General features: G+C 41.7%; 1 protein-coding gene across 1 annotated transcript in view; it reads left to right on the top strand.

Moving 5' to 3' along the window:
* Window positions 1-4,654: 4,654 nt before the first annotated feature.
* pde4d (phosphodiesterase 4D, cAMP-specific) overlaps window positions 4,655-27,487 on the top strand; it is a gene marked incomplete at its 5' end in the record, with an annotated part of 272,984 nt that continues 250,151 nt past the window's right edge. The window contains one exon of the mRNA XM_080432822.1: window positions 4,655-4,703. The remainder of the gene's footprint in view (window positions 4,704-27,487) is intronic.

The following is a 27,487-nucleotide window of genomic DNA, read 5'->3' on the forward strand; positions in this document are numbered from 1 at the left end:
ACCAGGATAATTTAATTCCGCTTTTGTGGAATAGACCCCCGGTCATTTACGACCCGACGTAGAATCGTTGCCATACACAACCATGAGAAGTTGATGTTTACACTGTTTCAGCTAAGCTATGTGTGCTAATAACACAAGGATTAGAACATTGCACGTGTGAATCTGCGTGCTAGTGCTATGGAGATGATATTCTAAGCGCCCTCTCGCTCATAAACGCTGTGTGTGGACACAGGCCCTAAATGAAAGTCCTTTATAAGTTCGTAGCGTCTGTGGTATTTGCCGTTGTCTGTGTGGCGGTGTTTGTGTGCGTGTGTGTTTAAGGCCTCTAGCCAGTAGATAGAGATCCCATAGCCTACGGGCCTGTAACCATGACAACAGATCCAATGGCCAAAACTCTGAATCTCCGGTGTTTACACAAAAACGCTAATAAATAGCTTACATTTTGGGAAAGCGAAAAACGGGCTTCCTCACTGTCTGCATAATTATGCTAATGGCCCGTGGGCAAGTTCAGATCAATTGCTCAACCCACTGAGGAGAAGAATGCAGATTAGACAGACAGACAGACAGAGGTTTCCTTAATTTCCACAGGTCCAACACTGGACTATTTTAAGGCTGCCTTGAAAAGACACCTATTCTCTCAGGCTTATGGGAAATAGTTTTTTGTTAGTTGGTTGTTCATTGTTTTGATGTAAAGCATCCTTGGGTTCATGAAAGGCGCTATATAAATTCATTATTATTATTAATAATTTATTGTAGGATAGTAGGATGCTATTGATTAAAATATAATTTCATCCTTGTCTCTTCTATACAAGGCAAATTACAGGGGTGGCATGAAGGCAAAGCACCACTGCACACACAAAGGTACTACCGGACGCAGTGCCTCTGGCATAGAAGGGCGCTCCAATAAAAAAAAGGGACCATTTTCACAGAGCTTATTTTGACAGTGGTCTGGAGAAAAGTCTGTCCGTCAGTAGAATGTGTCCCTGTAGGACGTGCACTAGTGTCTCCTTCTGGCTGGTTGGGGCGCCTGTTTGATGAGAAAGAGAACTGGGGAATATAGCTTAAACCTCTGCACGCCAGCACAGAAAAGAAGGTGCTGGCGTATATGTCAGAGGAGGTATGTGTGGCGTCTACTCTCCCCAGACCAACAGTGGGGGTTAGCAGCAAGAGAGGATGCAGCACACATGGGGAATTGGCAACGACTAAATTGGGATAAAATGGGGAAATAACAAATAGCAAAACATTATTTTATTAAAACGGCAAAGCCTGCTAGCTACTACAGTATGTGGCTGTGTGTGCATGCACATGTGGGTCTGCAAGGATGGATGGGTGATTCATATACACTTTTACTTTCAGTCAGCAACGAACAGAGTTCTCTGAGGATGATAATTTTGGGGTATTTGATCAAGTTTGCCTTGATTAAAAAGTACTCTGTGTCATCATGGCTCTGGTTGTCACCAGCTATGGAACAGATCCAGTGCTTTTGGACTGACTGATATTTCCATGTCCAAGCCTTATATAATCTGTCCCAAACTTTATTTATCGTTCACTGTCTTGTCCCCAAACAAGGCCTCATCAGAATGAGATTGGCCTGCTGTGTGTCAGCTGTAGACTGTGGCTGTCATAATGTGTTTTGGCACAGGCCTAGACCTTAACCTACAATACTTTTTACATTTCTCATCTGTTAAAGGAATTTGCAGCTTGAACCTCGGGTTTATTAAAAGTTCAAACTATTCCCCTTCCGCTGAATTTCCCAATAGCGACTTTAATTACAGCATATGACGAATATTCCTTATCCCATGTAACACATGTTGACGTGATTTTATGAGAGTGGAACAGAGTGTACACACTTTGCATAGTATTAGCATAACGCTTCCACTCCTGTGAGTTTAACATGCCTTGTGGGTAGTCATGTACAGTACAGCAGCACTCTGCATGTCTGGTTGTATGTTTCTGTATGCCTATCTGCCTGGGTTTCTCCATGGTGAATGTCTGCCTGTATCCTAGCTTGCTTGTCTGTATTTTTTTTTACATCCCAAAATGGATTATACCACATTAATCATTGTCTTTTCACAACTCAGACCATATTTTGTACCTAAGCATTAAGCGTTTGGGTACATTTTCTTGATGGTCATTAAACCTTGTGAAACTTGACTTGTAGAGGTAATTCCTGATGTAGACGCATAAAGGACACTAAAGCCTCTGCACCAGACAGGCCTGATGTACATAGGCTGACAGTGGAGTCACATTTGAACATTATTTGCTATTATCTACTGTGTGAAAAATGACTGGTTCAGCGATGCAGACCCAAGTCAATATTTGGATGGAGGAAGAGGTACTAGATTACATATGGTGTGTATTTATTTGAAAGGCTCAGAGAGTAATGGAAACATTACTGCAAAACAAACTTGTCTGTTGAGAAATCCTGAATAATAATAACACAGACATCATTCAGCAGCTCATCTAACTTTTTTTGTAAAATTTTGTAAGACAGAGTTTCCAGGTTCTGTATGTCACTGTTATTGTTACAGTTCATTTGTTGGGTATTTGCAGTTCACCAGTCTCAGTCGGAACACTCAGATAGTGGGCACACACAGCCATGGGAGTGAGTAATATAAATAAGCAATATTGTGTTCCCAGTTATTTTCCTGGATGGGGGCCCTGAGTAGAGTTGTCTCCAGACATGGCTGGAAGGGATTGCCAGGCAAAATTGCTGAATTGGCAGCAGTCGTCCAGCAGGACCAATCATAAAATATACACTGATGGGATTTGATTTCACTGACGCCATGCACCATGGTGGTCACTCACTGCTAGGTACCAGGTACCACAATTCAGTGGATTACATTCTATGATCGGGGGGACCAAGGTCACTCGTAATTTCAAATAGTCTGAAATGTTCATACTAGTCTGCTGTGTCACCACGATAGCATTTGATTCATGTCTGCTGTTGAATTGTGTGGAAGAATTATGGTAGAATTACACCTTGTTATTTTAATGTTCACCTTTTGCGTTATGATTATGTCTGACCATCCGAATATCATAGAGTCAAGATACCATGCCAAAATGCTCAAATGCATGCGCACACACAACAACACACAATGCTTAAGACCAGGCATGTGCCACAATGAGACTTGTTTGTTTTGTCTGATGTTATTATAATCCCTCTTAACTGAACACTGCTACTCCAGTACAGTAAGTCCCTCAAGGTGTGTGTGTGTGTGTGAGAGCGAGTGTGTGTTATTGAATTAACACTATCGCAATGATTGGTACTATGGGAATATAGAGCAATTTGCCTAGCACAAATCCACACTCTTGTAGAAAATCAAATATTTCAAATGCCCATTCATCCCTCTTAGAACGGTCCTAAATCCCAGTGAAAATGTTGACTTGCAACTTTGTTTGTTGGTAAATCTATTCCATGAACTGCCACGTTTGCTTTCCATCCCATGCCTCCAGTAATATTTAAACTTTTCTGCATCTATATAGCAGCTTTATCCAAAGTGCTTGTGCTTTACCTTCACCCATTCTTACACACACACACACACACACACACACGGTAGAGGCAACCATCCAAGGCTCCAACCTGCTTGTCAGGAGCAATTATGGGTTCAGTGTCTTGCTCATAGCCTCTTCAACACTATGCCATGAGGAGCTGGGGATGGAACTGGGGTTCCCAGATTTGCCAATTGTAAAACATTTCACTATGAGGCTTCATTGACTTTTTTCATCCTGGTTTTGTAATGTCTCTCGGGCACTAGTAGAGATTAAGTAGATAGTTATCCAAAATAAGATCAACTGGGGCTTCTTGGGCCACGTGTGTGTGTGTGTGTGTGTGTGTGTGTGTGTGTGTGTGTGTGTGTGTGTGTGTGTGTGTGTGTGTGTGTGTGTGTGTGTGTGTGTGTGTGTGTGTGTGTGTGTGTGTGTGTGTGTGTGTGTGTGTGTGTGTGTGTGTGTGTGTGTGCTTAACTGCCCCAGAGCATCCAGGATTGGTCAAATGCAGTGAATGAAATGACCTACGTTCAGTTATTATTATTAACCACAAGGTCCAATGCACTGTCCAATGCAAAGAAATCAAATGTTATCATCATGAATGAATAAAATAATCCCAGAACTGCTGTTTAATGGGGGAGTTTGGTACGACATAACTAATGAGTGAGCACCAATTGGCCCTATAAAACAGCCTAATGGAAGTTTGGCACCCATGAGCAGATTACACAACAGACAAGAGGGAGTTATTTCCAGTGTGTCCTCCATGTCTCCTTTCTTCTTGTAAACTGTTCTATCCCGCTGGAAATATTGCCACAACTGTTCTATTCTTGTTCTCTGATAGTGTAAATACAGTTTCTTGCCACACTCCAATCCCCTCCCCTCTCCTCTCTCCTCAGGGCACTAACATGGGAACTTTCAGCAGGAGGACGGGGTGGAGGCTGGAGTGTGAGAGCCGTGTGATTGGTTGAAAGGCAGGAATGTCTTTGCACTGACTGGCTGGGAGGCAGGGAGCTGTGAGCAGAGGTCCATCCTCGTTTGAGAGAGCATCTGTAAGCAGTGGAGAGTGGAGCTTGCTCTCTCTAAGAGAGAGGCACACCGGATACTTTTGTTTGTTTTGGTTTTCCCAATCAGGACCCAGAGTGAAGACAGGAGACACAGGGGCAGCAGCCGGCAGTGGAAATATAACCTCTGGGTCTCTCTTCACAAGGACAAAAGTAAGTTTCCGATTTAAATGTTTTTCTTCTTATTCCACTTCACCTCATTGAAGTGGAATAATGAAATGGAGTACAGTATAATTGCTTCTCTATGCTCTCTAGTATAAGGCTCACTGTAGCCTACTGTAAAGCCTCTGACTTTGTTGTGAGGTCTACAAGCACACAACCAGTCACAGCGCTTGTAAATTGGTTATGTCTGACACTGGCACGCAACGAAATATAAATCACCCTTAAGTGTCATGCGAGTTCTTGTACACAAAGCTGAAAGACAGGTAGAAAACTATCGTAATCTTTTGAAACCGGTGTGTGCATACATGCTCATACTTGTGTCTGTGTGACTGTGTATTTCTGTACACTGTGAGAGTGAATACATGTGTGTAGTGTGTCTGTGACTGTGTATTTCTATACACTGTGAGAGTGTATACATGTGTGTAGTGTGTCTGTGACTGTGTATTTCTATACACTGAGAGTATATATATGTGTGTAGTTTGTCTGTGACTGAGTATTTCTGTACACTGTGAGAGTGTATACATGTGTGTAGTTTGTCTGTGACTGTGTATTTCTGTACACTGTGAGAGTGTATACATGTGTGAAGTGTGTCTGTGACTGTGTATGTGTGTACACTGTGAGAGTGTATACATGTGTGAAGTGTGTCTGTGACTGTGTATGTGTGTACACTGTGAGAGTGAGTGGATATACTACGTGTCGTGCGTGAACACACATGCCGTGCACTGTGCATGCCAGCGTGCATTTGTGTATTTACTCTGAACACGTGCTTGTTTGCGAGGGTTGGCACTTGGGCAGGGAGGCGAGGTCGGCCCTGCTGCTGGAGAAGGGAGCGGTGCAGTGCGACTTCACAGTGACCAACCTCATCAGCAAACTTGTCACTGCACTGCTTTGCATTGACAAGGGAGCTCAAGGACTCCCTCCCAAAAAACCTCCTGGTGTGACTTTCAGCCTGCAGGCTGTTGATAATGGCGGGTGGGAGCTCACTATAAATAGGCCCACTCCAAATTGTGCTGCAGTCACACATAATTTTGGAGACATGACACAGCCATTGTTTGGACCGGACACAGCAATGTTTCCTTTTTAGCGAACATCCCTTCAATTTAGGCCTATAGGTAAACTAGTGCATTCTGCATTGCGTAACACCATGACGTCGTTTAAACGCTCTGCTTTATTAGAATATCATGCAGGGTCACTTAGACTTAACAAGGAGAACTTTATAGAAAAGACAGTGAGACAGAGAGAGAGAGAAAGGCAGATAAAAAGAAAGAGAGAGAGTGTTCAAGTCCATGGGAGGGTGTGAGCGAGTATGTGCCAGAGTGTGTCAGAGTTTCCCTTGTTAAACCAAGCCATGTGGAGCAATGCTCATCATCTCACTCTCTGTTCCGCTTCATTTCTGCTGTTGTGGCGGTCAGAGTATTGCTCCCTTGATTTCCATAGCCATGCTTATCAAATTGCTAGTCAAAGCAGTCTGTTTGACTAGTAACACAAGAATGAGTTCACAAATGTCGTATTTTCCATGCAAGGAATATTCTGAACAGATGAAGGAGCGATCACCTAGACATGCTACGTCAATAGTCAAATACATTCAAATGCATTTCTCTGACCAGCTGACTTGTGTACATATGGACCGACTTAGCAGCCTTAATTCCCCAAGTCCCTGATAGGTGGAGGACATTCCTCACACTGCATGTAATTTTCGAAGGAAGCAGCATGTTTTGCATTTTCACCATACAGTAATACTGAATCAGGTTGATAAAGTTTGAAATTGGCAGCAGCAGTAACAAACAGTGTGAAATAAAAACTTGTGTCCAAGTTGAGCGTTGAGATCCTACTGTACATCTTTCAGAGCAGGGGGACACAATCTATAGTTTTCAATATCTCCCCTCCTGAGTCCTGTCAGCCTGTTTCTGTCAGAACTCCTTTATTATAGTGTAGAACACAGGGAGCCTTGTGTTGTGTACCTGACCTCTACCATGCAAATGTCTCCTGTCAGGCAACGAGCCAGCGATGAGCTTTGCTCCCTGCTCCAATGAGTCAGGCAGATGAGAGCAGCACAGTAATGCCATTGTCTCACCTGAGCCATACCTGAACCCTGAGACACTACATTTGGCCACTCACTAAAGCCTAATTTATACTTTCAGCCTCTATAGTACAATGGTGTCAAATAAGCAGAACAAGTTCTTTCGTTATGTTAGTCAAGCAACACCTTCGTACAACAAAGACATCCGGGCTGAGTCTAACCTACCTGAGTTATGCTTATTTGCACGTAGGCGTCGCACTCTGAAAATAGCCGATGTACAAGCTCGCAACGCGTTGCAGCATGACGCATTGTGAGCTTGTAGATCTGCTATTTTCTGAGTATAAATCAGGCTTAAGACCCTTGTATCAGACTGACTGATTTGGTTAAGTAATGGATAGCTCTGTTGATATAGCAATACTTGTCTGTTTTAAAACACTGCGTGGTAATTAACAGCAGATGATTATGGAGCGGCTGGGAATTGTTTTATGCTTACTCACCCCTGGTTGAATATTGCATTGCCCGGAGCGACTTTTCTGAATGGGCTTTGTTGCTTGCTATTGTAAGTATGAATGGGAGCACACAGTGTAATGAGCTACCAGAGTGCTACCACAGTGTGTACTGTGCTGAGCCTGGGACAATAGCAATTGTTTTTAATAGCTAGCACTTTTCAGTAGAGTGTCCCCGCAAGCAATAGAAAGTGTGTGCGTGCGTGCGTGTGTGCGCGCGTAAAGTCAAATTTCTAGTGATAAGTGAAGCATTGCCCTAACCTAGTGATGCCATTGTGCGACAGTACAAGTCTAAATTAGGTATGAAACTTAAACTGACTATGATAAAACATACTCATAGACTTTTCAGACATCACTGAGACTGTATTGAGATGCTGCTGAAATTAAAGATAACTGTGGATAATACTTATGTGTGGCACTCATAATAATACTCATGCTTTGTAACAATACTCATAACACATTATAAAACATTTTATAATGACTTATAAGGTCAAGTTGAAATGGATGATAATCTACTTACATCACTGTAATTACAGTTATAAGCACTGATAAGTACTCATAATGCTTTATAACAATAATCATAACACTTTATACAGCATTTTCATAATATATATAATATATGATATAAGGTCCAGTATAATTATTCTTCATAATTGCTAGTCACTCATTGGCCAGGATCAAAGTGTATTGTAATTATCACAGTGATAATAAATCCTTCTAATAATTCACCAAATCTCTGTCACTCTATCCCGGGCGTAACTCGGAAAGCATCCAACTGAATAGTCTCAAATATTAGTTGTGCAGTGCCGAATGGCAATTCGGACGAACCAACGACTTCCGAGAACCGAAAAATTATCTGTATCTGTCAGCCAGCGGGTCCGAGGAAGACACACACATTCTCTGTGTGTTTGGGAGATTGTATGCGTCGGCATTGGTATCGGCTGATTGGCCAACCTAAACCGCCGGCTTCACAGATTGGTGGAGTGTCACATCACGTTTGTGCCGCTTGGCTAGTATAAGTCCCTGATTGGCCAATCAGAATGCATGTCAAACAGATCCATTCAGAATGTATAAGAGAGAAATACAGTGTCCAGGCCGAGGAGCGAGTAGGCAGAAATGTATTAGAATGTGGCTGTCAGTCCAACCTGGTTGATTACTCTGGACTCACATCGAATCCTTGCCTCCTCACTCAGAGGCGGGACTAAGGCGTGAGTGGAGTTTGCGAGTGTGGAAGTTAGAGTATTGGAATTTGGCACGGTGCTGAAGCATGTTTATGTTACTGCATTGTGTATTTCACCCCTCAAATGTTTTCAGATGCATATTTCTGTTCTGTTTAAGTTTAAAACGGGAACGTTTTTAATGCACTGTCCGTGTCCGGCCATCATCTTGAATTAGATTCAGAACAGAGTAGCAGGCCAACAATGTCTCCATAATGATAATCATGATTCATGATTATTCATAGCGGCTTTTATCACGCATTACATTTTAGTTTGACAGGAAGATTGGACCTTCAGGGACTTTTAACATAAAAACACACAAAAAATTATTTTCTTTTTCTTTTTCTGGCATCTATTGTTAATTACTTTTTATTTCCATTGTGACCACGGATATGCTTTAGTAGTGTGAAAAACATGTTTTTCATTTCATGTCATCTTTAAGACTTGTGTCATGGTCTTTTGTTAACACATCCTTTTCTGAGAGTTGCAAACTGATGTTAATTCCCTGTAAATCTTTCATGTTGTCCATTCTTTGGTTTGTAGAGTTCATAAATAATTGAACAACATTTATTTTTTGTTTCTCAATCAAGTCTTTGAAACATTATTTCTTCTCATGGTCAAGCAACTCATGGATCATAGACAGTGAATAGGAATCCTCGTGGCTTTTTTCTGCCCCATGGTGGACAATTTTTTTTTAATAGGAAACTAAGAACACCTCTTTTCCTAGTTGCCAAGTTAAAAATTAAAATCTGCAAGCTGATGCACTTGAGCGTGCTTGTGCAGGTAGGCCAGGAGAGTGGAGACTCCACAAACAGTCACATCAATGTGAATGCCATCCATGACTTAGATAGTATGATAGTAAATCGAATCAGTTGTCTGTCCAAGCTGAGTAATTCGATTTGATTGTTTGCAGAAAATCCAGAAATCCATCCTGTCATAGGTTTCCCTGAGCCATTCTTGACATTTCGTGACTGCAAGTTAATGGAAAAATAATTAAAATTTGTTTCTCAAAGCAAACTATTAGTACTAGTAAATATTACTGTAATAAAAACGTATGTTTATTTAATAAACGCAAGTTTAATAAACTGTTTATTTTCTTTCACCAGAGGGTCATGTACACGCCTACATGTGCATACATACATTAACGCACGCACGCATGCACAGCACATGCACACACACACACACACACACACACACACACACACACACACACACACACACACACACACACACACACACACACACACACACACACACACACACACACAGCCTAAAGATCACATTTTATGACGTACTTTTACTGCAGTCCTCTTTCCCATAAGAATTTGGAGGAAAGTCTTTGTACTCGGGGTTCTTCCTGTCAGTGGAAACTTGACTGTAGAGGTCAGTCCATGACTCTTGACTGCTGGTCTATTGTGCTTTAGAAGCATAGCTAGTTTGGATCACCACATGTAAAAAGATCAAACATGCTCCCTAAACTAGTGTAACTAGCCTACTGTTACTGTAGTGTATTATTATTACAAATGAATATCAGGTTCAAGGTATCAAGGAGAAGATGTTCCTGCTCTTCAGATGTTTGACAATGTTGTCATGAAATCTGAAGAGGAATGTCAAGTTTGATATTAAAGTGTTGACTTTTGAACTTACCATGGGGGCCCTTTTTTCCTATACGCGCCCTTAAAAGGCTGTACTATAGCCCTGCTTGAGACAATCCCATGACTCATAATGAGTTACACAGACAAGTCCAACGTCACACAGAGGAACAGATGCAAGGGAAATTAATGTCTCCCCTTTCTTTGTTGCTCTCCCTCTCTCTCTCTCTCTCTTTCTCTTTCTCTCTCTGTTCTCTGCAGTAAATAAGACCCAATACGTGCTGACCTTCAGCACAGCTGGCTGGTGTCAGGGGGACAACTGCTTACAATCAGGCCACACTATAACCTATAACGTAATGGACTGTGGCGCAGCGTATTCACTCCTTAATCAATAACATGTGTATCTACAGTGTCTCAATCAGCGTTTGGCAACGCAGCGCGACAACAGAGGAGCTCCTCTTGCTGCTCAGCCTCTGCAGCAGGTGCTGCAGGTGTTGATTACCGACCGCTGAGGTGGGAGGCTTGCTTCTGTGATGTTATGCCGTAAGAATGACCTCCAAGGGACAAGAGAAAGAAGAAGCAGAGAAGAAGAGAGAAACAGCTGGTCTCAAGGTGCTGGTCTGTACTCCCCTTTCCCTTCTCGACGCACCGTCCTGGAAGTCCTGCCATTGTCTTCTCACAGATTGAGACTGGGGAACCTGGCAGACTGGGCTGGGGAATGGGGGACCAGCGCTGGCCCGTACTGTGGAGGGGATGGGTGTGTAGGGTCTTTATAACGTCCCGAGAGAGTGGGGGTGGTATGTACCGGTCATCATTTGGTCATCTCTGCCTAACAAACACAAAATGCTTTGTTTTCTTTTACTGCAGAACACTTTCCGTAAACAATTGTTGACATTTTCTATGTTTAGCCAGAGACTAAATGTTTCTCTTAAAAACATAAGAGGGCTCATGAAAAGTTGTTCTGCACTGGGGCAATGTTTTTCTAGAAACACAATAGCCACCATCATATTTTACCCACATGCACATGTATATGTATACACACAGTGCCAGTTTCAAAACTACCCTTCTGAGCCCTCTAATAGGGCTTGATATTCTTTGTAGTGCATGTTGATGGTGTTGCACACTGACAATGGCAGATCTACGGTATAAGCTAGGGCGAGGTGCTGTGAGCTTGTTGTTTGGTGTACTCAACACCAAAATAGTGCGATACCAGCACACAATTAAGTATCAGTCTCCCTTAACATTTCTGTATAAAAAATAAATAAAAATCAACTCAACTCTAATATAAACTGTGTACTGCATTGAAATGTCATCTATATAATATTATTTATATTTGAGAATAAATCCAATAATTATATTTTATTGATTCAAGTTATCACCCATTGTTTTTTGTTTTGTTTGTTGTGAACACTAGCACAATTATGCCACCGGTGTTCATTTATTTCTTTAGGATGGATATGAACATTTAAAAAATACTTTTGTCCGGTCAGTTACACTGAATGACATTTTGACACTTCAGAGCTGAATAACGGAATCAAATTAATAGTTGTCAAAAGAAGGGTATGGGTTGAGTTATTTAATATTATATTTATACATATTTATGTTTTTCATTTTTTTTTATGGCCTTCGGTCAACAAATTTGCATGTCCCGCCTTTGACCCAGGTGCCTAAACAATTGATTACAGTTCATGATTGCGCACATAATGATAATGATGAAGGATCTTAAAGGGATAGTTCACCCAAAAAAAAAAAAATCTATCGACCCCATGGAGACTTGAATTCATGGATATATATTTTTTTTTTGTCGCATTCCTAAGCCAATCATTTGATGACCAGCGGACTGGTAGGCAGCGGTTCCGTTAGGAGATACAAAGGAGACTCTTTGTGTCTCCTACCAGAACCGCTGCCGGTCATCAAATTATTGGCTTAGGAATGCGACAAAAAATATATATATCCATGAATTCAAGTCTCCATGGGGTGACTAATCGATAGAAAAAAAAGTCATTTTGGGGGTGAACTATCCCTTTAAGATATACAGTAGCTTACTGGTTAATAGCCTTTCTCTCATAAAGCTATTTATTAGAGACGGGGTTGAGTAATAAACTTAAGGGAGTGGTACAGGGATCATTGGCTGGTTCCTGCCACAAGCTACCTATTAAAAAAGATCTTTGCATAAATGCCAAGAGATCATTTGCCAGCTCTCAATAGTGTCATATAAACAAATAGAGCTTTTGCACCCTCAGCATTTTTCATGTGACCTATGACAACAGTGACTGACCATGTAGGGCAGTCTGGCCATCAGAATGTCTTCCATTCAGCCCTTCCTGTGGTTGAAGGAAACGAGATGTGGTTTAGACAGTCACCTTGTGGCCTTGTTATTGTGGTACATTCCCAATAATGGCTTGTCATCCGTTCCACATATCTGCATGTCGCATCGTGGCTTCATCCTCCTCACAGAGTCGGCTGTTGTTTATTCAGACATCAATATTTTCCCTTTTCCCTATTTTCCCATAAACCCCCAGTGTATCCCAAAAGAGAATGTGAGAGTTCTTTTAACCCCTATAGGCCCTGTTCTTGTTTTTGATGATTACGCATGAAACAAGTGTAGTGCTTTCACTCTATATATTGTGTCTGCATTTCTGGATCTATCTGTGGTTCAGTATGCCCGTCTCTTTCTCTGTTGATCATACTCACAAGGCAGACATGACTCTCACATCATACTTTGGGGGGTGGGTTCATATAAGAGCAAAACGTACACTCTGTGATATAGTCAGTTTCCCCTCTTAATCTAGCTTTCACTCAGTATCGCATATGCAGGATTTTAATATATCAGTCAGTGGGTGGTGGACTAGCCATCGAGGTTCCATAGTCTAATTCCATAAGACCATGTACGGAAGTTAACTGAACAGCTTCGAGCAGTCTTAAATCATCTCATAACATTTTGACGTGCAACACGGAGATGGGTTTGCACTTGGCTGTAACTCATAAATCAGGCATGCAGATGTTCAAGATACTGTAGCTAGGCTTTGAAGGATGCGCTTGTAGGATCTTGAAGATAATGTCAGTAATAGAGGCATGCGTACTGCAGGGCACTGAAGCATAGCATGCCTATACTAAAGTATCCTTCTATAAATTACGCAAATCTCTGCATGCGTGTGTGTGTGTGTGCATGAGTGTGCGTGTGTGCGTGCATGCGTGTGTAATTGTCCTTCACACATCTCGAGAACTGCCTGAGCGATCGACTTCAAACTAGGCGTGCTTATCGGCGAGGACCCGAGGGAGTGCAGTCCCCGGTATGAAGTCGGTCGGATTGGCGGTTTTCCAGAACCGCCGATCTGAGTGATATGGGCATACTGTCGGCATAGTACTGAAGTCCTGACGTCACTCGTTCATCCCCTGGTTCACGGAAGTAATTTCTCTATGGAGAATAGCTTTGGGTCATCTTAAAATCGTCTCATATAAGCATTGTGGTCCAAAAATAAACAAACTGTCCCAGCGATATTGTTGGGGAGGCGGCTCTGTATCTTTTACGATAGTCAGTCACTCATATTTGATACAGTGTTTCTGGTGAAAATGTAACTAATTCGGCGGCGGTAATATTAGCGATTTCTCACCGTCAGTTGATGCTTCATATCCATATGAGTCAAGCCGCCGGGACTTCGGTGCTCTATGGAGATCGGTTTGTCCATATCTGGATTTTGTGTATACTAGGTTTAAATAATCAAGAAGACGGTGCCTTTGTTAGTCGTTATTGGACATCATTGTTTTGAACAGAAGAAATATTACGCTCTTGAGTGCACTAACACCAAGCACACAGCCTCAGTGCTGATAAGCAGTGGCTGGCAATGGACCGGGCGAGTTTTTTTTAGTTTTCCTCATCCAAATGTATTTCCTTCTCTGGCATAACGAAGATGTCAACATTTGAGACTTCACTATGGTGGAGCAATTTCCTTTAAATCCATTATGTTCAACATCACACCACAGAAATCAACCCTGTCTTGCTTAACCACTTGAACCTTAGCATCCCAAGTAAGTATAGAATGTTTAAGTGGTTAAGATGGTGGGGGGGAGCCTACATTTTTATTTTCCCCTCGTAGGGTCTTCGTGTTTTAGTCACACCCAGGGCCTTCGGGTCACTTTGACCCGAAGGCCCTGGGTGAAAACTTTCATTTTCATGAAAATGAAAATGTTCATTTTCATATCACATGTTTAGTACAGTAAATAAGGCAAATAGAAGAAGTTTCATAGAGAACAATTTTTTTTTACATACTTTTAATTCATGTTGAAAATGTTAAACCGGGTTAAAAGGACCCGAGGACCCTACGAGGGTTAAGGACACTTGCCTTCCTCTGTCTGGCTTTGCTCAGGGGACCTGAGGCCAGTTAAGACTTCTTCATCAATACATACATAACGTTAAGGCATGAGAAAGGACCAATCACCCTCTCCGCTGTTGATTGTTGTTTGTGCTGCTTATGTCAAAAACGTGAACATTCACAGAATTATGGACCTCTGATAAAAAAGACAATAGAAAGCATCTATTTGTGCTGTCATTGCTATGAACCATAGGTTTCAGGACAACTTGCCCAATATTCACCATGCTTTGTTTTCACATAGTGGCAATAAAGAGTAATTTAACAGTAAACAGTAGTTTGTGGCACAACTCGACCAACTCTTTGAAAAACCCTGCTACACTACCAACTGCTGGCCGGCCACCAACACAATGTTCCAAAAGAAGAAAACAACATCAGATTGACTATTATCTTAACATGCTCAGACCACAAAGTAAGGTGGAAGGAGATGTGCCTATATTGAATGAATACTTCATTAACAAGATTGTTAACAGTTCAGGTGGCACAGTCAAAGGTTAAGGCCTAGACCCTATAGTCATTGGAGCCCCGGGAGGAAATGAGAGCAGCATACAGGGACTTTGTCACTGATCGAAAAGGCAGAGGGTCTAAGGGGAGGAGAGGGCCTACTGTTTAAGTGGAAGAAAGAGGAGCTGTACCAAGTGCACATAACATTGGAACAAAGGAGCCTGAAAGATCAGTGAGGTTGAAGAGACGTGTGGTTGATTGAAGAGACGTAGGATGAGCCTCCAACTTATCAATGACATCTCTTTTCGCCCTAAGTATACCTCACAGCACACAGCACGCCAACCTGTCAGCGGTGCATCACCTTTATTGACTTCCAAAAGCTTTTGATACCATACACCGGGGAAACTCATGAACATTCTACAGTATTTTGTTTTTCCTGAGAAGATGGTGCAGATGACTCGAGCCAAGGCTCTGACCCACGATGGTGATCCTAAACAGCTTGAGATACTCGCAAGAGTTCTAAAAGGTGATACCCTGGCTCCCCTCCTGTTTATTGTAGTGATGGAACATGCCTTGAGACTTACAATGCAATCAGTGGCAGGGAGGAGACACTGGGTTTCACGCTGGTCCCGAGGAAGACTCAGCGAGTACATCCCATCACGATCACCAACCTCGACGATGCAGTTGACATTGCCCTAGTCTCGGACACAGCAGAGAAAGGAAGGGAACTGCAGAAAGATCGGCCTCAAGCTCACTGCCAAGGAAACTAAAGTAATGGCATTTAAGACAGAGGACAGAACCACTGCTACTGCCAGCTCTACAAAAAAAAACATCTCTGCTGGGAATGGTGTGGAAATATCTACAATAATGTGTTTGGTTCTCAAAGTGGATTATTTCACTGGCTAGATGAGAGAATGTGTAAGAATAACTATTCAGATCATAGGTTTCACTGTCTCCACTGTCCATACAGTACAGTTTAGTCACTAATTCGAATCTAACAAGAAAGGAAAAAAATCTCTTCATGGCGTCACTGGCAAAATATATTTTCAAATGGGGGTATGTGGCCTATCAGTCTCGGGGTCCTTGACATGAAAATGTTTGAGAACCACTGTGTTAGGAGATAATGTGTGATACGTCTCTGCTATGTGCCTCTGGAGAAGGACTGCGGGAATAATGGATGATGAACAACAGGATTGCTAAGCTTTAGTTACTTACCGTGATTCTATACTGTATGATAATATCATGACTGTCCGGCCATGAACTATATAAACGGCTTTTCTGCTTTGTTAAATGTAAGCCTACAGTCCGTGGTATACAAACAAGTTATCCGCTTCACATAGTCACAATAGAGGAACGCATAATGACAGTTCCCGACTTAAAAGCATCTTTCTTCTTGCTTACTGAATTATCCCAAATTACAGTATCGTCTATGCAAGAGGACTGGCCATACGCTCAGCCATAATTACGCTGCCTGACATGCTCTAACTAGCTGGATTATTAAAGGAGAAATAACAGTAGAGATGCGGTTCATGAACCCTGACATTATGTAGCAATGATGTGCTCAATCGGTCATTAGAGGCCAGATTCAATCACGTTTGATGGGAGAGATGCAGGCTTAGATGCAGCTCGGTGCTGCATGCCCGCTGCTTTCCGCCTGTTTGTTTAGATATGGAATGAATCATCCGAGCTCTGCAGGCCTCACTACCGCCTTGGGTCAATGATGTTATTTGTGTGTGTGTGTGTGTGTGTGTGTGTGTGTGTGTGTGTGTGTGTGTGGTAGGGTGCGGTGGGGGGCCCAATGAGGAAGCTGGGGGAAGTGATGTGTGTGTGCGCAAGGGAGTGATGGCAAAAGAAAGGGAGAATGCCACACAACGATATATGTAACCCAACGAATGCATAAGAAACGCTGACGCATAGTGACTTCACAAACCACTCAACTATTGTATTTTTGAATACTGTCTGTCACTCAATACAGTACCATTCTTGGTATGATTTCAGACCATTGCCATACATGCAGTTGTGTGGCATATAACCATGTTGTGAATAGCAGCAGCTGTAGGTCTGTGGGGACATCTGCTGTTCATCCTGGGTAGTACAGCACACTAATAGACTACATTGCATTTGATTGTGATTTCATCTGACTACTGTTTAAAAAAACAGGAAACCCACAGAATATTATTCTTTGCAGACCTTGATATACAGTAATATCTTTAGTAATATGGTATGTTCTTGTAAATGAGTACAGTAGTATGATCATGATGTGACATGATGTGACAGTAGTGCATAGTAAATCACTATAAGCTAAATTACTGTACATAATATTGATTCAATGCCTCCACAGCTTAATGAGGGTTAGTCTAATTGTAATTATACATGTTTATTCAGAGTGATTTACAACTGCAAGAAGGGAAATCTTTACTGGATGTCAATCTCTGTCTATCAGTCTGAACGACCTGTTTAGTCAGTCTTTAGCTATATAGGTGGGTTGATATTTATTTTAATCTTCTAATCTATTTTCAGCAAATTATGGGAACAATGTAAAGCTACAGTAACATAAGCAAGCAATAGTTCAAATGAAATATAAAAAATGACTTTGTTTGTACTGACATCAGATCACTCCATCAGTGAATAGACAGCTGAACACCAAAGTGTTGCTCCCACCACAGAATATATGACATGGATCATCCAGACATAATGAGAATTACACAAGACGCTCGAGGTATGAGCTGATTTTCATTTCAAGTAATTTATGTCATTATATTTTTAGCGCCACTCTGCTTGCTGTGAAATTGTTTTGTACAAAGGGTTCATCATTGTCAACAAAACGCTATGAGAATGAAGAGGGAATTGAGCTGCTTTGCGAGATGTGGCTTTGTGACAGACAGTCACTTCCAATTTGTTCATTCAGAGTGAAAGGGTGCTTCTGTTTACAGGTACTTTGCAATATAGGTGAACATTTAAATGTTGTCTTTGTCTTTGTTTTGTTTTGTTTTGAGTATTGATTGATGTTTGGTTATTGTTTGTTTTATAATATCATAAGGGTAGGCACTATAAGCTACGGCTTCAGCCTACACCTTTTCGGTCCATGAATTTTATTATTTATTTTCTTCCTTGGAAATGTTAAATGACAAACTCTGTACATGGCTTAATGACCGAAATAAATTCATTCATTCATTCATTCAACATATATGTTTGTATGAGCTTAGAATAAGGCCTGGCAAATGGAACAGTTCCTTATAGGGATCCTACACACTAACAAGAAGCCCACATCTATCATTTTTCAATGTCTGTCTGTGTGTGTGTGTGTGTGTGTGTGTGTGTGTGTGTGTGTGTGTGTGTGTGTGTGTGTGTGTGTGTGTGTGTGTGTGTGTGTGTGTGTGTGTGTGTGTGTGTGTGTGTGTGTGTGTGTGTGTGTGTGTGTGTGCGCCTGCCTGCCTGCCTGTGTGCATATCCTGTGCATGTGAGCCTTTGTGCCAAAGTGTGAGCGTGTGATTCCATTATACTGGGTGACACATTGATTTATATGATGTATGGACAAAGGGATGTGTCTCTGACGTGAAGGACAGGACATGCTCGGCCAAACTCAGGCAAGCTCTACCATAGATGTGCTCCACATTGGACCATATTGTCTGGAAAAGGTCATCTTCATTTGAAGATTTGAGATATACACCCTTTCATTACTGTAGTTACAACATTACAACACATTAGGACAAAGCAAAAATAAATACGGCATAGAACGCACAAGTCACCTGTTCCTGTTCCCTATATTTATTATCTGTCATCAGTTTTGGTCCTTGTTATTTGCAGCTGCGACTTCTCACCAGCTGGTCTGCACTACGCCTGTCCTCGCAAAAATGCATAATAAACATATCGTCGCTGTTGGGCAGAAACAGCTATCTCCATTTCTCAACTTTTTTATTTTTTGTTATCAGTGCTATTGAACACCCTTTGCGTGTGGGTTTTACGAATATTGAACCAATGAAAAGTATTAAAAAGGGCTTCTGACTAAACCTCCTAACTCCATTGGATCCTCTAAATTGTCGGTCAAAACCCTCCTAACTCCACTTGAGCTGAATTTGGTGTAAGTGATGATAATATAAAGACACTTTCAAGTATCTGACAAAGTGCAAAGTCACCATACTGTACCAACTTTGATGAGGCAGTATTGTGTTGTTGTTTTTTTTTCATTTCCTGAAAAGTTAATATTTTGGACATGGTGTGCTGGTTTCTGCCCGACAGCAGAGATATATTTGTATGTATTTGTCAAAAAGGATAAAAGAAATTGAGAGCTTCTGTCCATTGTGGTCCTTTAAATGAAAACGTTGGCCTACTGGCACAGTACAGTACAATGGAAGGGCAGGGTAAGGGCATCATTCTATCCAAACCATGCGTTCGGAAATATAGCACTGAGCGCACTGGTCAATACAAACTATTAGGCGAGTGCGCTCCCGGTTTGCATTTCCGAACGCACCCCAGAAATATGATGTGAAGCGGGTGCACACCCGCTGCATGAACATAGAGGGTGTGTTCGGATATGCGCACCGGGAACGCACTCACGTATTAGTTTGTATTGGCCAGTGCGCTCAGTGCTATATATCCGAACGCACCCTGAAACTACCACGTACTGTAGGCTACTTAGCTTTGGGACATGACTCCTTACCACTTACACCCTATATACTTAATTGACTCCGGGGGTCTACAATTGGCCCCCTCCTATTTTCCCTCTACACCAAATTGCAAGAAAATAGCAAGCCCATCTACGAGCTCACAACGTCGTGAGCTTGTAGATCTTCTGTTTTTGTCTAATGTTCACCCTAGAATTGGGATGCTAGGATTCATGTGAGGATCAGAGAGGACTTTAATCATAAAGGAAGATGATCACCATCAGATGCACAATTGAGAAAATAGTAAACTAGGGGAATGACAGATGGATGTGTGTTTCAGTGTGTTTTTACTCTGTGTTATCATTTGTGGATGATAAACAAGCTAAAATGGAAACTGCTTGTAGTTCAGTACTGCCTACGGCTCTTTAGAACATAATTTGTATTTTTCATTTTGATTTGTAACAAATTTATGATGGATTTAGGAGGCCCAATAGTGAGGCTAATCGTATTTTTCAGGACTTATTGATTTTGTCTTAGTTCTGATTAGGCAAACAGACCTAGGACAAAATGTGACAAATCTCCACTTGGAGGAGCCAATTCTGTGTTTCAATCAGTTATTGGCAAACCCTGTGCCTGCCCCGCTACTGCTGGATATTGTGAATGGGGGGCCACCTTAATGTGGATTTACTTTGTCTAGTTATTTATCCCTACAAGAAACAATCCCATTCAGCAGGCTACAGTTAGAGAATCAATAACTCTTCATTATTTGCACTGCCATCTTTAGACAAGTGAAGGATCTTCCTGAGAAGGAAAAATCTTCGATGGCACTTGCTGACAATAACTGATTTTCAAGCTAACAAGCTTAGCTTGAAAATCTTTTCTTTTCAGCAAGCAACCCTTATGGAGTAGCCCCAGGGGCCCCGGAAACACTGAACACTGAACTACACTATCAGACTTCTTCAAAACATCAGCAAAGAATCCATTTGGATTTGGATTCAGCCTGCCAAAAATGCCAGACGAACGGCTACAATAAAAGGCTGAGATGCTTTTGAGGGATTGTTTAATAAAGCGTTAGTGGGATCATCATCAGAAGTCATTACATGCAGCGTTTGAGGTCTTCAGCATTTCAAGGGCTTGATATACTGTGATGCATTGTGAGCTCGTAGATCTGCTATTTTCAGTGCGTAACACTGCCACTCAACTAAGGATAAATACGGCTTTACACATGACCTTCTACTGCTGGGTGAGGGAGATGAGCTACTTTTGCCCCCTCAACTAATGTAATCACACTGGTTAAACTCTCATCACTCTCATAAAGATGGCAGGAAGTTAATTGAAAAAGCCAACAGAGGATGTATCAAAGGGACAGCCAGAGAAATAACATCATCTTTTTTGTCTTTTGGCGCATGGGCTTCTGCCCAATTTATGCTCCATTGTACAACAGTGTCATACGCTGAAAACCATTAACTATTAATAATATAATATCTAGTCTGTCTGAGCTTACTGTGAACGGTACGTATTATGTACCGTTAACAAAATCATTTTAGATATTTATTTTTGTAAAATAATCTGGCTAAACGGCATGTGTTATTCTGTAGCATGTAGGCCTACCAAGCACAAGACACTTGGCGATGCCATACAGACTGCATTGCGATGAGGACTTAAAGTCACTGACTGACAAAGTAGAATAAACTCAGACAGCCAGAGAAAAGGTATACCTTTTTGTCTCTGCATCTCTTTGCCAGAGCTCAGTGGGCTTGTACCCAATCGATGCTCCTTTGTACGACAGTGTCGTGCACCGAAAATAGCCAATTAGCATTTTTTTGTGCGTGACACACCGTCATACAACAAGTATAAACCAGGTTTTAATCTCCTCTGACTCAATTAATGATGTCTCCGAGTGAGTGACTTGCCAAATCAACCACCCACTGCCTGACTGTAGGTCTCATCTCGACACATGAACACACACACACACACACACACACACACACACACACACACACACACACACACACACACACACACACACACACACACACACACACACACACATACAAACAATGCAGGAACCCGTATTTTAAAAATTGTGTAAGACAAGATGTGTGCATGTACTGTATGAGTCAGCCCGCATTCTTTGATTGGCATGCGTTGAAAGCCAAACTAGACCACACAAGGAGGTTGTCACTGGATGCTGCTCTGTCTGAAATGGTCGTGGGTGACAGACTATCACAACACCATAATGGAACTTTATATTGTGTATTCAATCTATATGTTTGCTCCACAGCTAGTGTGTGTGTGTGTGTGTGTGTGTGTGTGTGTGTGTGTGTGTGTGTGTGCGCGTGTGTGTGTGTGTGTGTGTGTGTGTGTGTGTGTGTGTGTGTGTGTGTGTGTGTGTGTGTGTGTGTGTGTGTGTGTGTGTGTGTGTGTGTGTGTGTGTGTGTGTGCGTGCGTGTGCGCCTGTCAAAGTGTTGTTACAGTAGCAGCATCTCTACGTCTGATAAGGTGTCGTCCATAGAAAGAGCTGATGGCCATGACAGTGATGTCTAACAATGATTGTCCTCATTGGAGATCACAGTGTTTACATGGATTTGAATATGCCTTGGAAACCCTGATCAGTCACTAACTTGTGGATTAAACTAGGATTTGCATATCAAACACAATGTATAGTTTCCGCTTAGTGCAGGGTTTAAAATCAGTAAATAAAAAAAAGTCAACACCTGACTGAGATGAACAGTGAAATGTTATTTATCCACCACCCTCTCTCGCTTGCTCTTTTTATTATGCACACGTACACACGACACAGACAGACAGACAGACAGACAGACAGACAGACAGACACATTCTCTCTCTGCCTGTCCATGTCTTCTTTGCTTCTGAGCTCTATTTCTTGCTGATTTCTTTGATCTCATGGTGCATTTCTGCAAACATCCTGTAGAGGCAGTAATGAGAGCATTGTGTGCAGGTAATCTCTTGATGGACGCATATGCAGCAGTGAAAAAGTTTACCACTACCCCTTGCGAGAAAGTTTCTTTGTTGTTATAGTTAATTAAAAATGCCACTGGGCGACAAAATCCCAAGTCACTGAGTAACACAATCTGTTCTGTTCTTGGATTCATGTTTGATTCTGGCAAATTTTCCACATGGGATGTACACTGACGTACCATAACAGATGCCTGATTTTGCTGTAATTTTTTTCATTGTTGAGAGATTGTACATTTGCTTATTATACCCACTGTTAATGGACTCAATTCATGGATGATAGCTGTATGTTCATATTACTGGTGATAGATTGTACACTATAGTTACGCCTATACTTATTAACAGATTATTATACACCATGGTAACCTAGTCAGACCAAATGCAGATGGGTTAGGTCAGACCAGACCTTAAATCTACTTGATTTTATTATAATCAAGTAGGGGTTTGCGTGTGTGTGTGCGTGTGTGCATGCATGCGCATGTGTGTGAATGTGTGCTTTGTGTCTGTGCATTCTGTATATGTATGTACTCTGGTTTTGGGTACGTTCTTGTGTGCAGTATGTGAGAGGTTGTTTGTGTTCTATGTGATCTTGTTGATTGTGTTAAGATGGGTGTCTCTCTGTGTTCACTTCAGTCTGATGAAGAGTGCGTAGCTCGATATGTCACCGATTTTTTCTTTTTGGAACCCTGCAGTGAGCGAGCGTTTCATAATTATTTCAATAATAATCTTTCCATTTTTCCTGCACTTATTGTCGCTCAGCACCTGCCCAGTTTCGGGTTTGGGACGTGCATGTCTGTCTTATCTTCTTGTTTGTGTGACATGGGCCAGTGCTCTGGCCAATCACACACTCTTCCTCCTTTCTTCAGACCACAATCAATGGGACGTGTCTCAGGCAGCTCCGTCTATGATAATTACCTGGCAGTGCTGTCACTTCACATCTGTTTAGTGGAGATGGGCCCTCTCCTCCAGGACTGGAGTGGAGGCTAATGTGTGACTTGTTTGTGACTCGTCTGAAAGCCTGATGATTTATTCTTCGTTATAGGATGGTGTCGCATGCAGAAAATCTACAAGCTGTGAGCTCGTATATCAGCATGCGATACCACCGTGCGACGGACCATTATACCTAACACGTTGTATGAAGTTTGCCGCACGACGCCGCACGACACCGTCCTACGACAAATTACAAATCAGGCTTAAATGTAGGCATAATATGTGACTTGTGACTCATCTCTCATTCATTGCACATCCAGTGCTGCTGATGGAGCAAGAGATCGGCTTTGCCCTCTATACTGATTATTCATTTTGGAGAGGCAAGATTGGAAGGACCCGTAAATTGTCCAATTGGTTCCATTTGTACACTGTGTGATTTTGTAGTGAAGATTGCAATCAACCTGCAGGTATAATTTGCCTTGCATTGCATTGCTTTGCTAAATGGATAGTTAGAGTAGTAGTGGGGACAGTGATGAGACAGTAATGTCAAAAACACAAAGGCCATACTAGAGTGTCAGCCTATGGCAGGGTCTGTTTAAACACTTCTTTCAGTCTCTGACAGACAGACAGATACTAGATTAATCCCAGAGGGAAATTCAGGTATGCCATAGCTCATACAGGCATAAGGTTAGTCAAAAAAACACAGCACAAAAGGGGACAATAACAATGCTAATTCTATTGCATGGTTAAAATAACTAAAAGCGAACATAATATAAAATACTATGAAACATAAAAAGCACAAGAAAACATTAAAAAGGTGTCACTGGGAATAATCATACCTGTAGACCAATCTGTAAAACTAACTAAAACTAGTAGTCCAGTTCATGAGCCTAGCGGCTGGTCATGGTGTTAAAGAGCCTGATTGCTGTTGGGACAAAAGTTTTCTTAAACCGTGCATTCTTGCAGAGTAAATAAATTAACAGATATTTGCTGCTGCTTTTCTGGCCTGCCAAGATGTTGTGGAGAGGATGACTGACATTGTCCATGACCTGCATTTTGTTCCGTGTGCATCTCCCACAACAGTCTCCAGTGAGTCCGGCCCCTCAACCAGTACTGAGCCAGCTTTCTTCACCTTCTTCAATATCTCCAATATCTCCTTTAAAGCGATATAGATGTTTTTTTTTGTGTATAAGTACAGTATGTACTCACTTTGACCAGCAGCTTCTGAGGGCTCTGTGTGGGGAATGTATTGAGAGGATAGCCCCTTGAGATGCAGCATCTCATTTTAGAGGGGTCCTATACACATAAATAAAACATTACATACAATACAAATACACAACACACACACACACACACACACACACACACACACACACACACACACACACACACACACACACACACACACACACACACACACACACACACACACACACACACACACACACACACACACACACACACACACACACACACACACACACACACGTACAAATACTGTTAGCTTGCTCACCCTCTGATGACACAAAAATACACATAATTACATATGATTAAAACATAAGAATGTATTTCAATAAAGTGCAATAAAAAGAAATAAGATAACGGCGCACTTCAAACCTAGCTAAAAGCTTGTGAAAATACGTAGATACGTTTTAGTCTGCTTTTAAAGGTCGACAATGCTGCTGCTTGGGTGGCGTAGCGTGGTAAAGTCCCTGAATCCACCGTGGTGCAGCCGGCTTTGTCGGGCGTCTATGCGAACACAATTTAGTCTACAGTATATGGAAAGTGGGGTCCACGCGCATGTGGTGGGTTTTTTCCCGCCACCTGGTTTTTCTTAATTCTTGAAGTGTGTATTTTAAGATTTTGTCAGGTAACAGTCTGAAATAATGTCCCATGGAGTTCATTTTTAACCCTTTATTACACATATGCTGAACCCAAACCCTAAAATGGGAAAACATTTACTGAAATAAAAAGAGTATAACTTTTGAAAAAAAAACACTGGGTGCGTTCGGAAATACAGCACTGAGCACACTGGCCAATACAAACTATTAGGCGAGTGCGCTCCGGTGCGCAATTTCCGAACGCACCCACTGTTGTAGCAGACCTTAGATCAACTGGTGTAAGTTTACTTAGTTGAACCTAATCTACCACAACTATATGCATGGAGGAGAATTTGACAGTGGGCAATTAAAGTGACTACATTTATTTCTTTAGTATTCATTCTAACTCCATCTTCTGGAACACCAAAAATAGCAATCTGTGGTGATGGAGCCACAGTGAGTTCTAATATCTCGGACATAAAAAAAGATCTCCAGTATTCTGCCAATCTTGGGCATGACCAAAACATCAGTCAAGTCTCCTGAAGCCTGAGAGCATCTATCACAGGTGTCAGAGAGGTTTGATAAAAAAAAAGAAAAGATAACTTTACTAAAATGGATCCTATGAAGTACTTTGAACGGAATAAGGTTGTCTCTCCTTAGCATCCCAACATTCCCCTCCCTGCTCATACAAAGCCAAGAAATAAGCAACTGAAATAAATAGTGAAACAAAACAGTTACTTCTCACATCCTCATCTCACACAAGATGAGGATGAGCTTATTGCATTTAATGAATCTTCCCACCATTTATCAGACAGAGTAATGCCCATTTCAGTTTCCCAACCTGTCGTGATCTTATGCAGAGCAGGAGGAGTCACTGCTGGTAAAATATTATAAAGAAGTATGGCCTTTTGACAAGTGAGTAACTGATCGCCAAAGCAATGCCCGAAGCCTGCGGAGCTTACGATAATGCTAAGGTGTTGCGTTTAGCAAAGTGCAAGCACAGAATTTGGAAATGCTGAACAGAGTAGAGTGCTGAAGGTTGAACGTGGAGCGTAATTGTGCAACGTTAGCAAAGCAAAACAAACCGTGTGTACTGTGTACACCGGGTAGCAAATCTCAAACACATTTTTGCTGGTTGAAGGAATTGGTTATTACTCTACAAATATGTGTAGCTAGAGGCAGAGAAGTCCAGACACACTGTTGTGTTATTTGTTAAGAAACTTTAATTGTAACTAAGTGGTTAGAGGAGTGCAGTTTGTAATGGCTTGAGTGGGTTTAAATGGATGGCTGCTACACACCAGGGCTTTTAAGGATGAAGAAGACAATAGTTAGCTTCTAATTTAATCCAATTTATATCTGTATCCGAGATCCAGAGTGCAGTGTTTGCCACTAATAGTAAACCGAGTAGTACCCCCTGTGACCTCTCCCTCTAAAGCAGAGATTTACACATTCTTATCTGTTATTCTTCTATATAATTTAAAATCAAAACTGTATTCGCAGGTTCTTACGGCAATTAATTAGAAACCCCTGAAAGGGATATGTGTACAGACTGTCTTCAATACACAGCAAAAAAGCTATTTCAAACAGCTTGAAAACACAAACCTTTCCACAGGTTAGTTATTCATACAAGTAGCACTTGCAACAAGATGTGGTGCACAGGTCAGGGTTGCAGCTGCATTGGGCTGACTTGCATCTAGTGGTGCGGGCACAGGTGATTAGCTCCACACAAACATAATGGAGCTGGAGGCAGGGACATGAGTTGAGGAACAAGATAATTGTCCTCCATCTTCCATCACATATTTATGTTGCTGTTTAGCAAAACTGGGAGCTGCAAGTGGGCCTGCCAATCAGAACAAAGCCTGGAAGTGAGAACGCTGAATGTGAAAGTAGAGAGAATAATGCTTTATAATGTGATTGTTATAAAACATAATAAGGATTTGTGAGTGCTTATAACTATAATTATGCAGTGCTAAAACCAGATTATAATGCATTATCTGTATGTTTATAATGCATTATAGACATAGGCTTTATAGAAAGTGTCCATACTGGGTGCCACTAATGCAGCAAATGTCACTGTTTGCTGCAGAAACATCGCTATAGAATAGATAGCTACGGCTTCCTTAGGTCTTGATGGCTGCAACACATGATTTTTTACACAACCCTGGGTAGGCCACCCGGCTTGACGGAGATATGTGTTCCGAGAAGCGCCCCTTCTTACCTTTGTTGTGGCTAAGTGTGTGTGTGTGTGTGTGTGTGCGTGGGTGCGTGCGTGCGTGTGTATACGCGCGCTCAT

The sequence above is a fragment of the Gymnoscopelus braueri genome (assembly GCF_963280865.1).
Source record: "Gymnoscopelus braueri genome assembly, chromosome: 7".
NCBI lineage: Eukaryota > Metazoa > Chordata > Actinopteri > Myctophiformes > Myctophidae > Gymnoscopelus > Gymnoscopelus braueri.